Below are 12268 nucleotides of genomic sequence, written 5' to 3' on the forward strand. Positions count from 1 at the left end.
CCTGGCGAGACTGGCTGGTTCTGAAAAGCCACCTGAAGGGATGTTACATCAGACATCCCGAGGCATTGTGGGAAATTTGAAATGGTGGGCAGCTTCCCAGACCTAGCTGCAGACACCAAATTAGCCCACAGCTAGGGATCAGGCAAGTGGGAAGGCCAAAGTTTGGACCGTGGCAGGTGACTGAGAACACCAGGTGCTCCTGTCTGGATGCAGGCTGGATGATGATAATAATAATAATAATAATAATAATAATAATAATAATAATAATAATAAAATAATAATAATAATAATAATAATAATAATAATAATAATAATAATAATAATTCTTAAGAAACCAGAGGCCTTTCTCTTGGGCATTGTCGGCCAATTGGTGCCAAAGAAAGATAGAACTTTCTTTATGTACGCAACAACAGCAGCAAGAATACTCATTGCAAAGTATTGGAAGACACAAGATCTACCCACCTTGGAAGAATGGCAGATGAAAGTGATGGACTATATGACACTGGCTGAGATGACCAGCAGAATCCGCGATCAGGAAAGAGAGACGGCGGAAGAAGAATGGAAGAAATTTAAAATTTATTTAAAGGACTATTACAAACTTGATGAATGCTAGAATGTCAAGGTTTTCAGAAAGAAAGGGTTACAGTGACATAAGATTAGATCAAGGAAAAGATTAAGATGACAGAGGTTGAAAAGAAATATCTACAAGTTGCTAAAAAATTATGGACATTGGGATGCAGAAAGGGGAGGTATGGGGGAGTCCGAGAAAAGAGGTTTATGGAAAAAATATTATGAAACTATACGTGTTTGTATGTCTTTTTATGTGTTTGTTTGTCTTTAAAAAATTTTGTAAAACCAATAAAAATTCTATAAAATAATAATAATAATAATAATAATAATAATAATAATAATAATAATAATATTTATACCCCGCCCATCTGGCTGGGTTTCCCCAGCCACTCTGGGCGGCTTCCAACTGAATATTAAAAACAAGACAGCATCAGACATAAAAAACTTCCCTAAACAGGGCCGCCTTCAGTTGTCTTGTAAAAGTAAAACAATTGTTTATTGCTGGGAGGGCGTTCCACAGGGCAGGCGCCACTACTGAGAAGGCCCTCTGCCTGGTTCCCTGTAACCTCATTTCTCACAGCGAGGGAACCGCCAGAAGGCCCTCGGCGCTGGACTTCAGTATCCAGGCTTGTTGATGGGCGTGGAGACGCTCCTTCAGGTATACAGGACTGAGGCCATTTAGGGCTTTAAAGGTCAGCACCAACACTTTGAATTGTGCTCAGAAACGTACTGGGAGCCAATGAAGATCTTTCAGGACCGGTCTTATAGGGTCTTGGTGGTAAAAGTCTTCTTCCTGATACTCTGGAAAATCATTGTCAGTGAGGTCAGTAATACTAGGCCAGGTGGAGTAATGAGAAGACTAATTATAAGGCCACTTCTTATGTTCCTGGATGAAAATCCAAAGAAGGGAGGTGTCACCATCTTTCTGCAAGTGCTCTGAGAAACAGTTTTTTGAGTTTTGATAACAGCAGGTGTTGGGAAGTAGCTCTTCTTTGCAAGAGAATACCAAGGTTATGTCACTCAAGAGTAGACCATATCAAATTTTGAGGCAGTAGGGCAGGTGCCAGTCACAAAATGACTACCATGTGAGGCATGACATAACATAAAATTAAAGAGAACACAGTCCTTGCTGCTCCCCAACCCCCAGACTATCTCATGCTTACCATGGAAAGTCAGCTATGTCCTGCTAATTCTGATTGTGGAGGTACAGTTGTTAAAGACACAAGATTTCCCCAGTCCCAATCTCAAAACCAAAGACTAAGCTACTGTCCTGTACCCACTTGTTGTGTAGCGTTCATTGCAGAAAATAACTTCTTGTGGGTACCTGATCTCAGGCCAATCCACCACATGAAAGATCCATCCTGGTTGCTAGGGAAAGTAAAGGTAAAGGGACCCCTGACCATTAGGTCCAGTCATGACCAACTCTGGGGTTGCGGTGCTCATCTCGCTTTATTGGCCAAGGGAGCCGGTGTACAGCTCCCAGGTCATGTAGCCAGCATGACTAAGCCGCTTCTGGCGAACCAGAGCAGCGCACAGAAACACCGTTTACCTTCCCGCCAGAGTGGTACCTATTTATCTAGTTGCACTTTGATGTGCTTTCGAACTGCTAGGTTGGCAGGAGCAGGGATCGAGCAACGGGAGCTCACCCCGTCGCAGGATTCTATGATTCTAGGATTCGAACCGCCGACCTTCCGATCGGCAAGTCCTAGGCTCTGTGGCAGCAAACTATACAGATTGCAGGTACTACTATAAAATGAGGCGGAAGCAGGGAAAGTGAACTAAAGGGGAAGGGAGAACAGATGCTCTTTAGGACATCCACTTGTCATAGCTCTGCATTCACACGTTGGCTAAAAACACAGGCAGGTGGAAACATCTAGGCTAGGTCACTTCACAGAAAGCTTAGAAGGGTGCCAGCACATTTTGATTCATAACTTTACTCCCCATTAAAAAATGGGAGCTCAGAGTCTGTGAGTGCCAATGAAGGTCTTCATAGGCAGCAGGCTGGCACACACACACACACCCATTTTAAGTGATGACTATACATCCAAAAATATTTCTCAATTAAAAGCTTATAGTTTCTGGCTTAGGGTTGCCTGGTTTCTGTCCCCCAAATTTAGGTAGCCTAATTTGCACATTATGCAAACCACGCAGAAGGTTGAATGAGGTTTCAGCTTAGTTCTCAATCCATATTACAACCCCCCCCCCATGAAAGCTGTTTACAGGAAGGAAGGCTGTGCTGACATTGGCCTCCATTGCCTGAGTGAATCACTCTGACCATGACCAGGAAGATTTGGAAGGTAGCACACCCAGAAAGCAGCCAATTCCTGCTCCAAGAAGCACGTAGGATTTCCCCTTTCCTGAGCCTGTACTCATTGCACTCAGTAATAACTGCCCAATTCCAGATTGGACTACTGTAGGTCAGAGGCTCATAGTTACCAAATGCAAGAGTAAATATAGAGTATAGGTGAAATAAGGATTGGGTAATGGATTGACATCTGCAAGGCATGTTTGGGTGACAAACATGGGGCAGGGCTCCTCCCTCTTGTGATCCAGTGCCACCCTTTTAGCAAGCTTAAATCTCACCAGCCTGACCCAGTGATGAACATTCGGAACCAGATTCTGAAGGCACCATGAAGGCCAGGAGCATCTTAGCCTTGGTGGGACTGCTGGCCCTCTGGACACAGCTCTCACCTGCATCTTGCATGCCACCACTTGGTAGGTTTTGAATGAAGCTGCTTCTCCTTCTGTCTGATACCAGAGTTGTATATAAAATATATTTTGCTGATCAAGCCATCTATGACCTTTTGTGGGAGGTGGGTTATTGGTTGGTTTGTCTTTGTTATGTATTTATGTGAGCCAGTGTGGTGTAGTGGTTAAGAGCAGTAGTCTTGTAATCTGGTGAACCGGGTTCGCTTCCCCGCTCCTCCACATGCAGCTGCTGTGTGACCTTGGGCTAGTCACACTTCTTTGAAGTCTCTCAGCCCCGCTCACCTCACAGAGTGTTTGTTGTGGGGGAGGAAGGGAAAGGAGAATGTTAGCCGCTTTGAGACTTCTTAGGGTAGTGATAAAGCGGAATATCAAATCCAAACACTTCTTGTTTTCTCATTTTGTATTTTTATGTTGTACACTGCTCTGTGATCTTTGGACGAAGGGAGGTATATAAATTTAATTTTCAAAAAATGAAATGAAATGGTACTGTTTACCAGTTTCTGAGGCCCTTGCTTCAAGTTTCACTGCTCTCAGTGTGAAAGACTTGTGGTAGGACAACAAGGAACAATTTTCTGGCAAAGGACCTGCTGGACCTTTTGGATCGTTTACTGGCAAACAGTACTTAGCTCTGCTCAGGAATTCTAACAAATTCCCCCGCAAATACTAAGAGTTAAATGGATTTTTTTTTTTTTTTAGTTCCTTACACAAAAAATATATATGCAGATTTGTTCTAATGATGTTGAGTAAACAATAGAATGCCATCCTGCCAAAACTGGTTAAAATCAGTGCAGTTTTGAAAGGTTCGATCTATAATCTTGACTGCAAATGGTGACCAATTGTAATCAAAAATTCTCCTCAGTATCAGAAACTGTCATGGAAAATTTGCTTCCTCTTGTGCTTCAGATGAAATCCTGTAGTTCCAAGTTCACTTACAAGGGCTGCATTCAGAGGAAATCACAAACAAGTTAACAGTATTCTCCCTTGTAAGAAAGAATGTCAATATGCTTTTTTAAAATAAATGTTTCTATAAACTAAAACATAAAAATATATTTGCATGTGCTGCAGGTGGCTAAGTTAGAACCTTTCTCTGTTGCATTGAATTTTCAGTGTGTAGCAGCTTCTCTCTCTGTTTTTAATCAAGGAGCAGTGCACTATATACACCTTTAGGCGCCAGGCAAAAATGTTCCTTTTTAACCTGCCCTTTGCCTGACCTGATCTACATCCTATGCCCTTTTTAAAAATGCTGGCTCTTTTTAGGGGGGTTTTTTTTGGGTTGCTGTTTGTATTTTGATTCTATGTATGTGATCCTTTATGTCAGTGATGGCCATACTTGGCCCTCCAGATGTTTGGGGACTACAGTTCCCATCATCCCTGACCACTGGTCCTGTTAGCTAGGGATGATGGGAGTTGTAGTCCAAAAGCAGCTGGAGAGCCAAGTTTGGCCATCACTGCTTTATGTGAACCGCCCTGAGACCTTCAGGTATAGGGTGGTATAGAAATTATATAAATAATAATAATAATCCCGTATCACCCTTCCGGCTGTGTGAAGTGGTATATATGTACCACTTCTCAAACAGGTCTTCTTATACTTCCACCGAACCATTTACTGAAGAATTGTATTCTTCCCATACATTCCCATCTTCATTCAACTTCTGCTCATTCAGCTTTCGATTCCCACGGGCTGATTTTGTGATGCGACCCGCAATCACCCAAAGTCTAGTAACCATTAACTCAATGGCTGGTTATGTATAATTCACATAGGACTTTCCTGTGCACATAATGTTTTGCTATCCTTGTTTCATTTAACTTCACAGCAATGCTTTTAGGCATAGTATATTTGGGTATTTGTTAACCCTGCTATTTTCTACTTCCAGAAAAATTTGGAACTTGCCCACCAAATCCATTCAAATGCAGTGTAAAGGGACAGGATGCTTGCAACCATGACTATGACTGCGAGGGGATTCAAAAGTGCTGCTACTTCAATTGTGGCAAGATTTGCAGAAACCCACAAGGTATGGTGTATGGCTAAACCTGGTTCTTCTGTGTTGGCTTTTTGTGGCTGATTTCCTACGATACGTTGTCATTTAGTGCTTTAGGTTAGCCTGAGGCACAGTAATCTGCTGAAGGCAATCAAATGAACTTTATGTTTAAATAAGGATCTGTAGTTAGGATTCCCCAGACCAAAACCAATACTCTATCCATTCCCCATGAGTAGAAACCACAGGTAGGAAAAAGCTATGTAAGGATCTGTGAGGCTCAAAAGTATATAAAGAACCATTGTGGATGCTGATTGCAATTACATAGCTGCCAGAATTCATAATAACTGACCCACTCTGGCAGATATATAAGATGAAATAGACAATGGGCTACCTTTTTAATCATTGCTCCATCCCCCAAAATGGGAAGACAAACACAAAATGTCACTTTGTACAAAGCATAGCTTTGATACAAAGTATTATCTTCCATGGACGCGGGTGACGCTGTGGGCTAAAGCCTCAACGCCTAGGGCTTGCCGATCGAAAGGTCGGCGGTTCGAATCCCCGCGGCGGGGTGCGCTCCCGCTGCTCGGTCCCAGCGCCTGCCCACCTAGCAGTTCGAAAGCACCCCCGGGGGCAAGTAGATAAATAGGTACCGCTTACCAGCGGGAAGGTAAACGGCGTTCCGTGTGCGGCTCTGGCTCGCCAGAGCAGCGTTGTCACGCTGGCCACGTGACCCGGAAGTGTCCCCAGACAGCGCTGGCCCCCGGCCAATAGATGTGAGATGGGCGCACAAACCCCAGAGTCTGTCAAGACTGGCCCGTTCGGGCAGGGGTACCTTTACCTTTACCTTTATTATCTTCCATAACTGTAACATAGAAACAAAGTGCTACTCTCAATGGAAGAGCAAAGGCAGCCTCTCTCTAGCAACAGCTGGTTCTTTGGAATTCAATTTGGGCGCCACCCAAATTCCCAAGTTCTCTCTCTCTTAAGCACACAACACCCGTCTTCATTGGAGAAGAGCTTCTACTTTCAGCAATTACAGTGGATGCTCGGGTTGCGAACGTGATCCATGTGCGATGCACATTCACAACCTGCAGCGTTCACAACCCGCAGCAGTGCATCTACACACACGCGGGTTGCGACTCATCTCTTCTGCGCATGCGCAAAGTGCAATTTGGTGCTTCTGTACATGCGCGACCGCTGAAACCCGGAAGCAACCCATTCCGGTACTTCCGGGTTTTGGCAGTGGATGGCGCTGTGGGTTAAATCACAGAGCTTAGGACTTGCCGATTAGAAGGTTGGCGGTTTGAATCCCGGTGACGGGGTGAGCTCCTGTTGCTTGGTCCCTCCTCCTGTCAACCTAGCAGTTCGAAAGCATGTCAAAGTGCAAGTAGATAAATAGGTACTGCTCTGGCGGGAAGGTAAACAGCGTTTCCGTGTGCTGCTCTGGTTTCGGTGTTCCGTTGCGCCAGAAGCGGCTTAGTCATGCTGGCCACATGACCCGGAAGCTGTCTGCGGACAAACACCGGCTCCCTCGGCCTATAGAGTGAGATGAACACGCAACCCCAAAGTCGTCTGCAACTAATGCAGGGGTCCCTAATGGTCAGGGGTCCTTTTACCCTTTACCTTTAACCCAAAAAAACGCAACTGAAGCATCTGTAACCCGAAGTATGACTGTCGTTACATCAGGTTACATGTGAATCTCAAGGTCATTGATGTTACCTTTCTCAAGATTCACATGTAATGTGATGTTACCAAACAGTGGCCACAAGGAAGAAAGATTTGCCATTTAGTAACACAAATTGTTACCTAACAACATAGGTGATGAATAATCGAGCAAGGAGTCTCTGACCCATGCAATTAGTTTCAGGCAAAGATCCGTGAAACTTCGCCAAAGTGTTTGTACCCTGGAACTCTGTTAAATGGGGACTCCTCCTGGAGATTGCGGCCTAAGGTATCATTCACGAACTTGGCTTGAGGGGATGCCCCTGTCTATGCCCATCTGTGGGGCTGCACTACATGGGTTTTATTTATTTATTTTTCATTTTTTGCATTTCTACCCCTCATTTTTTAAAAAAATCCTTACAACAACCCTGAGAAGTAGGTTAGGCTAAGAGACAGTGACTGGCCCAAGGCCACCCAGTGAGCCCCATAGCCAGTTGGGGATTTGAACCCTGGTCTCCCAAGTCCTAGTCTGACACTCTAACCATAAGGCCACGCTGGATCTTGATGTGCTCTTGATGAAATGTGGGGCTTTGGACATGCATAGGTGAGCTAGTTATCTGAAGCATTTGTCTGGCTCTGGAAACACAAAATGAACAGTCATGTGGTGGGTTTTCTCTGTTACAGAAAAAGCTGGCAGCTGCCCCATCCTTCCATATTTCTGCTCCGTCCCAGAAGGAGATCTTTGCAGCAGTGATTACGATTGTCCAGAAAATAAAAAGTGCTGTTATTTAAATTGTGGAAAAAGTTGTGTAGACCCATGAGAAAATAAAGGTATTGCCTGTGTCTCTCTTCTCGTCCTTCTCTAGTATCTCAGTTAAAATCAGAGGGTTTTCTTATCCAACTCCCTGCAATTCACAACTAAGGAATCGTTTTATTCATTTGATATGAAAATTCTCCTGACAAGGGAACTTTTGTCAGCAACTCCTGACTGGAACAAAGAAAACACAAAAGTTTTTCTAAGTTTTTCTGATGGAACACAGTCTGATGGAATATATGAATAATTTCCTAATGAAGGATGTTCTGCAACAAATATCATTCTTTTGCAAAAAAATATAAAATATAAACATATTTTTAAAATCATTTAACTGTTTGGTATCTCTTGCTCTGTGGAGTTAATGTGACAACAGTGACTTAATTCCGCTTTGCTAGGAAGTATAAATTGATAATATTTCCTTCAGAAGAGCATTTTCTGGGCATTGGAGAATTGTATTATTTGCCACAAGCAGAAAGCACTTAAACGCCTTCACATTTAAAGCACAGCACATGGGTTGGTACCTGAACACAAAATAAATCTCAAAACAAGAGTTTCAAGAAGTTTGACTGAGGAAGGTTCATAAATAAACTGAACCAAATTTCTTCTCCATTCCCAATATCTGCCCCCCAATATCCCAATATTTGTTATATTTACATTGTAATTCTTGGCCTACTGTAGATATTTCCAGATATAAATTGCCAGCAGCTGTCATTGTCCTGTCATCTTGGGGTGAAAGCTGCTTGCAGGGAGCAAATTCTGAATCATCCATCCATTATTCAATTGTCTCTTTGAGCTCAGAGAAACTATGGAATGGGTGGTAATTCTAATTGCCATTCCAAAAATATTGTAGCTGTAGTGTTTGTGGTCTGTCCAGACATGCCTGATCAGTAATTGAAACTCCCTGCCTAGGGTGCAGTTCCTGCCATAGCTAAGTGAGAACATGTTGGAGTCTTAGCTTTGTCTGTGCAGCAAGTGGTAGCTGCTATATGGAGTTGTTATCAGAAATCAATACTACTGACACTTTCCTGCTGCTTCCTAGCATTTGGGAAAACCTGCTGGTTTCCTCACACAGTGAGTACCCTTCCCAAGCCCGCAAAAGTGTTTTTTTTTTGGGGGGGGGACATAGTTCCCTGCAAAATGTGAGTAATGTAAAAAAAAAAAAAAGGGTAAAGGTAAAGGACCCATAAGGGACGCAGGTGGCGCTGTGGGTTAAACCACAGAGCCTAGGACTTGCTGATCAGAAGGTCGGCGGTTCGAATCCCTGCGATGGGGTGAGCTCCCATTGCTCAGTCCCTGCTCCTGCCAACCTAGCAGTTCAAAAGCACGTCAAAGTGCAAGTAGATAAATAGGTACCACTCTGGCAGGAAGGTAAACGGCATTTCTGTGCGCTGCTCTGGTTCGCCAGAAGTCGCTTAGTCATGCTGGCCACATGACCTGGAAGCTGTACGCCAGCTCCCTTGGCCAATAAAGCAAGATGAGTGCCAACAACCCCAGAGTCAGTCACGACTGGATCTAACGGTCAGGGGTCCCTTTACCTTTACTAAAGGACCCATGGATGGTTAAGTCCAATCAAAGGCAACTATAGGGTTGCAGCGCTCATCTCACTTTCAGGCTGAGGAAGCCATCGTTTGTCCACAGACAGCTTTCTGGGTCATGTGGCCAGCACGACTAAACCGCTTCTGGTGCAACAGAACACCGTGACGGAAACCAGAGCACACAGAAACGGCGTTTACCTTCCCGCTGCAGCTGTGCCTATTTATCTACTTGCACTGGTATACTTTCAAACTGCTAGGTTGGCAGGAGCTGGGACAGAGCAACAGGAGCTCACTCTGTTGTAGGGATTCGAACTGCCCACCTTTCAGTCAGCAAGCCCAAGAGGCTCAGTGGTTTAGACCACAGAACCACCCACGCCTCTGAGAATGTGAGTAACTGAACATTTATTGCATGAAAAAATAATTGCCTACAAAAGAGCCCGTCACTCATGTATTGTGGGGCTGAAGCCCCATGGTCCCTGAGGGTTGGCTCCTGTGTTATGGGTGGAATTCAGCACCATGCTCTTCCAATCATTCCATCTATTGAAGCATTTGAGCTCCGCTTGGACGCTTTTCTGAGGGCTCTCCCCAACTGTCCTCAAAACACTTTTTGTGGGGATGGCTAGGTCAAGGAAGGGGGAAAGCCCTGTTGTGCAAGCAGAACTCCTTTCACTGGGCTTTCCCTGACAGGACTCATGATGCCAATCCCGCCCTTAATTTATTCCCACCCCCCAAATGTCAGTGGCAGGTGGGGGAAAATCATGATCAGGGGTGCAGTGAGACAGGACTATTCAAGCCATTCTCCACACACTGAAGTCCAAATGCAAACCATCCCACAAACACAACATTCGGCGCTGGGGAATTGGAGACTGCCTGCCCACCTACAGATTGTTATTTGGATCACAGACACCTGGAAGCAGAGTTGAAGTTTCCTCTTGAGGTTTGGAATGAAAGGAAAAGCTGATATCAGCACATTTCCTGTGAAATCTCAGGTGTTGGACCACTGCAACTTTCACGCTTCTCCCAGATATCTCATTGTCAGTGTCAGGGTTTTTTTACACTCCATGATGATTGAATTGCTCCATGGAATACACCAGATAAGCTATCCATGTTTGCCGCTCTTTTTGACACTGGGAAGTTTTGTAAGGCTTTCCAGTGTTGCAGGAGAGTGTCCAGAGAGATCTTTTGCAATGCTGATTAATACAGAAATGACCGCATCTTCTGCTGTTTTATAGCAGCCATAAGTCAAGGGGTTCAACAGACAAATATATAAGCCTAGGGGGGAAGTGACGTTTCTGCACTGGAAGAAGACAGCATGGTCTTCAAGGAGAAAACAACATACCTCCCACTTTGGAGACCTGACAAGATATTTGGGAAAGTTTAAACCCAGGTTTCAGTCTTAGTCATCTTCAGGGACAATGTCATGAAGACGTTGACCACCTTTCTCATTGCGGAGGTATCAGTCTGGGAGCTACTTCTGTGCGGAGTGTGATCTGACTCTGACTGCAGAGGAATGCGTATGAAATACACAACTGCAAAAAGTATGTTCAGGTAATAAGACCCACACCTAAATAGGAAAGGAATGTAGCTCAGTGGCAGAGCACATGCATTTCAGAAAAAGGTATTGGGTTCAAATCTCAGCAACTCCAGGTGAAGGAGGTGAGGACAGGTGACCCCACCTAGGCCCGAAGTCACACCCCACCCAACCAGGCCTCAAAACTGTCCAAAATTCCCTTTCTCCTAAAAATCCAAAACAGCTTTCTCTGCTCTTCTCTGCTTTTCTCACAAGATGCATAGGAAAAATGTTATTCTTTTATCAGTACAAGAAGGCTTCAAAAGGCTAATGAATAGGCTCTGTTCAAAGCAAGCCTGAGAACTGACTTTTATCTCATTCAGTTGCAACATCTTTGGACATGCTGAACCGCGAGACTCCTCGACCCCCTTGGCTTCTCACCCCCCTTCCCAAAGACAGGCACTTTCTGTACATGCTCAGGAACCTCAACATGGGGCAGGACTCCTGAAGAGGGAGGAGAAAGGGGAGGGAACTGGAAGGGGAATATATGCTCTGTGCAAATGACTCTGAACTCGTGCTTGTTTGTGAACTATCACACTTGCTCCTTCTACCAGTTCATGGATGGTAGAAACAAAGCTTTTCTCCGAAACTATTCCTTGAGTGTCTGCTGACTCCCATCTCCCTTTCCCGGGCGCAATATTTTTCCCACCCGAGGGCAAAGCCTCATAAGGCTACACAGGTAGAGCTATTATGTTGCACCTCATTTTGGACTTTGGCTGTGGTTCTGGCACTGCCCCTGTTAATTCCTGGCTGCATTGCCTGTGTGCTACCTGAATGAGGACAATGCCCTCTGGTTACCACTGGCTCATGTGAATGAGCCCCGAATAATGCATGCTGATGAAGACTAATACAGAGGGAATGGTAAAGGTAAAGGGACCCCTGACCATTAGGTCCAGTCACGACCGACTCTGGGGTTGCGGCGCTCATCTCGCTTTATTGGCCAAGGGAGCCGGCGTACAGCTTCCGGGTCATGTGGCCAGCATGACTAAGCCGCTTCTGGCGAACCAGAGCAGTGCACGGAAACACCGCTTACCTTCCCGCCAGAGTGGTACCTATTTATCTACTTGCACTTTGACGTGCTTTCGAACTGCTAGGTTGGCAGGAGCAGGGACCGAGCAACGGGAGCTCACCCCGTTGCGGGGATTCGAACCGCCGACCTTCTGATCGGCAAGTCCTAGGCTCTGTGGTTTAACCCACAGCGCCACCCGCATCCCCAGAGGGAATGGTACTGCATGAAATTTCTTGCTCTGGAATCGTTCCCAGTTCTTAGAGAACAGTCTAAAACTTATTAGCATGTTCATTAAAGAGGTGGTGAAAGAGAGCAATTGGCCGTTGGCAGAGGCTGGCTTTCAGTAATCAACTTCCCTGTTTCTGCCTTGTGGGGAAACCTCTTTCCCAAGCTTGACAGTTGTGTTTTCCTTGCCAA

The 12268-nt window shown here is 44.9% G+C and overlaps 1 long non-coding RNA gene across 1 annotated transcript; it reads left to right on the top strand.

The window, feature by feature from the left end:
* The first annotated feature begins 3157 nt into the window (after positions 1-3157).
* On the top strand, positions 3158-7766 carry LOC309534678. Its single transcript, XR_014220833.1, has 3 exons — positions 3158-3285; positions 5154-5291; positions 7608-7766. It is a non-coding gene; the product is annotated as an uncharacterized lncRNA (long non-coding RNA).
* Positions 7767-12268: the final 4502 nt, after the last annotated feature.

Source organism: Podarcis vaucheri (assembly GCF_965113315.1).
Source record: "Podarcis vaucheri genome assembly, chromosome: 6".
NCBI lineage: Eukaryota > Metazoa > Chordata > Lepidosauria > Squamata > Lacertidae > Podarcis > Podarcis vaucheri.